Source organism: Pipistrellus kuhlii, unplaced genomic scaffold, assembly GCF_014108245.1.
Source record: "Pipistrellus kuhlii isolate mPipKuh1 unplaced genomic scaffold, mPipKuh1.p scaffold_m20_p_19, whole genome shotgun sequence".
NCBI lineage: Eukaryota > Metazoa > Chordata > Mammalia > Chiroptera > Vespertilionidae > Pipistrellus > Pipistrellus kuhlii.
This window is the reverse complement of record NW_023425504.1, coordinates 13,807,127-13,811,997: the sequence shown is the minus strand read 5'-3', so window position 1 is coordinate 13,811,997 and position 4,871 is coordinate 13,807,127. Positions and strand designations below refer to the sequence as shown.

General features: G+C 43.6%; 1 pseudogene; it reads left to right on the top strand.

Moving 5' to 3' along the window:
- The first annotated feature begins 529 nt into the window (after positions 1–529).
- On the top strand, positions 530–1,862 carry LOC118722206 (annotated as a pseudogene).
- The last annotated feature ends 3,009 nt before the right edge of the window (positions 1,863–4,871 follow it).

Below are 4,871 nucleotides of genomic sequence, written 5' to 3'. Positions count from 1 at the left end.
GAGATCATGTGATACTTATCTTTCTCTGATTGGCTTATTTTGCTTAGCATAATACTCTCCAGGTCCCTCCAAACTACTGAAAATGGTAACACTTCTTGCCTTAGGGCACTATCAACTCATTTTCTCCCTGAGCCATTTGTATCTGTAAGTCAGTCTGCATGAGCAGCAACATGGATCCCACCTCCAAAAGGCCAATTGACTGTGTCCAGGGCATAGCAACACTGCCCTCCTGGGATGTCCTTTTGTATTTGCTCTCCATGAGCCTAACTGCTATGAACCCTCAAGCCCCTTGTTCAATTGACAACCTCCAGGAAATGTCGTCTCCTCTCCTGAACTATTATGTGCTTCTCTATGCCAACACCTAGCATTAGAAGAATATGCAACATTCTGAATTCGATTGGTAGAGGGAGCGGAGAGCAGACCCCAGAGAGCCCTGAGCAGCCCCACAGCCGCTGCTGGCCTAGTTACCATCACACCCTGGGAGGAGCCGCAGCTGCCACAGCTGGCTCTAGTCACTATCAATGCACCCATGAGCAACGAGGCTGAAACCCAGCAGCCACCTGCCGCCCCCACCCTCAGCGCTGCCAACACCAAGCCAGGCATCACAGGCAGTGGCTCAGGGAGGGGCACTTGCCTGTGGGAACAAGAAGGTCATCGTAAGGAAGGTTTTGGGAACAGTAAAATGGTGAATGTAACAAATGGATATGATTTCCATCAACAGGAACGACACCAAGGAAGATGTATTTCTACCTCAAACTGCCATAAAGAAGAATGACCCCAGGAAGTACCTTCATGGTTTAAGTCAGAGATGGAGAGACTGTGGAGTTTGATGTTGTTGAAGGAGAAAAGGGTGCAGAGGCAGCAAATGTTACAGGTCCTGGTGGAGTTTCAGTACAAGGCAGTAAATATGCAGCAGACCATAACCATTATAGATGCTATCCACATCACAGGGTTCCTCCAGGCAATTACCAGCAGAATTACCAGAATAGTGAGATTGGGGAAGAGAATGAGGGATCAGAGAGTGCTCCTGAAGACCAGGGCCAACAGCGCTAGCCCTATCGCAGGCGATGGTTCCCACCTTACTACATGCGGAGACCCTATGGGCATCGACCACAGTATTCCAACTCTCCTGTACAGGGAGCAGTGATGGAGGGTGCTGACAACCCGGTGCAGGAGAACAAGGCATAGAGAACAAGAGAACATATACAGTGAGACAGTATATGTATTGGGGCTATAGACCACGATTCTGCAGGGGCCCTCCTCACCAAAGACAGCCTAGAGAGGACAGCAATGAAGAGGATAAGGAAAATCAAGGAGATGAGACCCAAGGTCAGCAGCCACCTCAACGTCGGTACCGCTGCAACTTCAATTACCAATGCAGACTCCCAGAAAACCCTGAACCGCAAAATGGCAAAGAGACAAAAGCAGCTGATCCACCAGCTGAGAATTCCTCAGCTCCCAAGACTGAGCAGGGGGGGGGGGGGGGGGGGGCTGAGTAAAAAATGCCAGCTTACCATCTTTACTATCATCTGGTTTAGTAATCCAACAAGGAGAAATATGAAATTCCAGCAATAAGAAATGAACAAAAGATTGGAGCTTAAGACCTTAAATGCTTGATTTTTGCCCGTTGACCAGATAACTAGAACTATCTGCATTATTTATGCAGCATGGGGTTTTTATTATTTTTATCTAAACATGTCTCTTTTTGGTAATGACAAACATGTTTTTTTAAAAGAAAAAAAAAAGCCTGGTTTTTCTCAATACACCTTTAAAGGTTTTTAAATTGTTTCATATCTGGTCAAGTTGAGATTTTTAATAACCTCATTTTTAATTTGTAATAAAAGTTTACAGCTTGATTTTTTCAAAAAAGTCAACAAACTGCAAGCACCTGTTAATAATTGTCTTAAATAATTTAAAAAAGAAGAATATGCAACTTTCTTCTATAATTGTTTAACATGTTAATGTTCTGTCTCCTCATGTACACTGCAGCCTCCTCAAAGGCAGGGACTGTGATGGTGACATTTCTGCATTTATCACAAAACCTGGTACAGGGATGGGCACACAGTTCAGTATAAATTAAGTGTTTGATTTAGAATCTCTAGAAAAAAAGGCTTAACAGTGAGTGAGTCAGGTTAGATAGATTAACCTAAGACTCCTGAATTATTAAGACATTGAGCAACTGCTAAGTGTAAAGCTCCCACCTGTCTTAGTGTGATAGAATGTCCTTGGCAAAAGATGCCCAAATCCCTTGCAAACCCAGAAAACAGAGTCTGTTTTTTAGTATGCTCTTCTTTGAATTTTATACACAAAATTTCACCTGGTTGTATCCTGGAGGCTGCTTGTCAGTGTGGCCTCTATGATCTGTGTTTCCGGCAGTGGGGATGGGTTTGCCGGGAGTCATCCATAAGCTCATACCTGGGACACAGTGTTTATAAAAATGGCAGGTGATGCTAGAGATACAACTTGAAGGAAATGTCTAACTTCAACAGCAAACCTGGTGAAGTTCTAGTGAAAAATTACCCTAGTTTCTAAGGGTCTTCTTAAAGTAGGCAAGGAAATGTACCCAGTGAGTAAGGGAGCTGGTGGGTATAGTTGACATGATCATGTAACAACGCCTAATGAGACTTCATATCAAGTACTACAGTGTTTCCCCGAAAATAAAATGTCCTCCGAAAATAAGACCTACTTACAGGTTTCCTTCTGAGTGAAATATAAGGCATCCCCCCGAAAATAAGCCCCCCCCCAGGCTCTATCTCAGAATGAAAATTAATTTACCGTAAACTGGTTGCTAGGGCCACCCTGACTGGCTTCTAGCAATAAGTGATATTACACAGAGTCCTGACATCACTGCTGTGTGGAGGCGAAGCGGAGGTCGGAGTGAACGATGAGCACAGGGCAGGAGAGAGGAAGAGACTTTCGCAGATGTGTGTAGAAGAACAGGAGGATTAGAGATGACAGGACACGGCAAAGGTGCCGAGTGCTGGTCTGTCTCTAGTGACACTACCTGATGCTCTCGGCCGCCCTCATGATGACTGAAGGTTCTCAGTGAGTGGCAGACCCTGCTCCAGCCCAGATCCAGGCCCCAGCAAGCCCAGTGACAGTCCCCAGGCAGGCCCCAAGGGGTAAATGTCTGATAAAGGGGTAGGGGGGATGTCTGGTGAAGGTGTTCAGTGGCACAGGGGTGGGTGGAGGGGGATCACTTAAAATGACACAGGAGGATCAGAGGGGGCAATCAAAATGACACAGGAGGATCAAAAGGGCTTACTAAAATGGTAATCCCCCCTCTGATTCTCCTGTGCCATTTTGATTCCCCCCTCCGATCCCCCCTGTGTCATTTTAAGTGATCCCCCTACCTCCACCTTGATACCCCAATTCCTTTTTTTTACCCCTAGAAATGAGCGCAAAAAGAAAAAGCTACTCCGTGGAGTACAAGAAAGGAATTGTGGAAGACTCTTGGGGCCAAAATCTTACTGCTTTCTGCAAAGAGAAGATGTCAAGTATCCGATTGGTCCAAAAATGGTGAGCAGAGTATGGTAACCTCATTGAACAAGTGGACAAGGGAAATGCTAAAAAGCACAAGTGTGGATCAGGTCAGCAACCATTATTTTCCAAGTTGGAAGACCTGATCTGTGAATGGGTTGTTGACAGGAGAGCAAAGGCTTTGGTTGTGAATAGGGCTCAGATTCAAGAATTTGCCTTTGCAATGGCACCACAGTTTGACATAGCCCCCAAAGACTTCAAAGCATCACAACACTGGCTGGATAATTTCCTTCAGTGAAGTGAACTGTCTTTAAGAAGATCTACAACATTGTTTAGGTTGGAAGATACTCAAGTTATTAAGTGAGCACTTGCATTCAAGTCCATTATTGATTATGCTGACTTTTCTAAATACAATCTTTCCAACATGATTGCTATGGATGAAACTGCAGTGTTTATGGGCCAATCATCTCAAACAACAATTGAACAGCGGGGTGCCTCCTTCGTGTACATTCCCTCCACTGCTTACAAAAGTGCACGTGTTTCCTGTATTTTGGCAATTCGTCTGGATGGCACTAAAATCCCACCTTTAATCATTTCTAAGGGCAAGAAGGAAAAAATTGAACTGTTTTGGGCTTTTTTATTCTTGAAACTGAAAAAGCCTGGGCCACACAAGCAGTTATAAGGAAGTGGGTCGATTTAATGCTACCACTTGTTATGCGAGGGAGCCAAAGAGGTCTGCTAGTCTGGGATGCAGCCAGCACTCACCGTGCTAAAGACATGAAGACATTTCTCCACGAAAGAAAAATAGATCAGATAATGATTCCTGCAGGAATGATGGCCTTCTCCAGATTCTTGATATTGCAATAAACAAGCCATTCAAAGAGAATTTGTGCATGGAAATTAATGATTACATTGAAAATAGAATGGAGAGAAATCAGAGTGGAAACTTTGTGAAACCTAAACTACAAGAAGTTGTGACTTGGGTGAAGAATACATGGGAGAAAATCACTGACAGTTGCATTGCAAATGCACTGCGAGCAGGCTACCTTGACAAGAAGTACTCATGTAAAGACAGTGATATTGCTAAATATGAGAGATTTGGTCCATTGATTCTGAAAGAAATGGAGTCACAAGAAATTCACCAGGAAATTCAGGAATTGGATTGTTATAATGATGTTCCGGAAGATGATGACATGATTGTCATTGAATAAATGAGTAAATTCTTGATACTGTAGGATTCACAGTTTGTCTAGTTTGTGTTGACAACTACCATACTACCGTACTGTATACAGGTAATAAATTTCCTTTATTTTCATTTAACAATAAATGTGTACCATATTCTTCTTCATGGAAAAATAAGGCATCCCCTTAAAATAAGACCTAGCGCATCT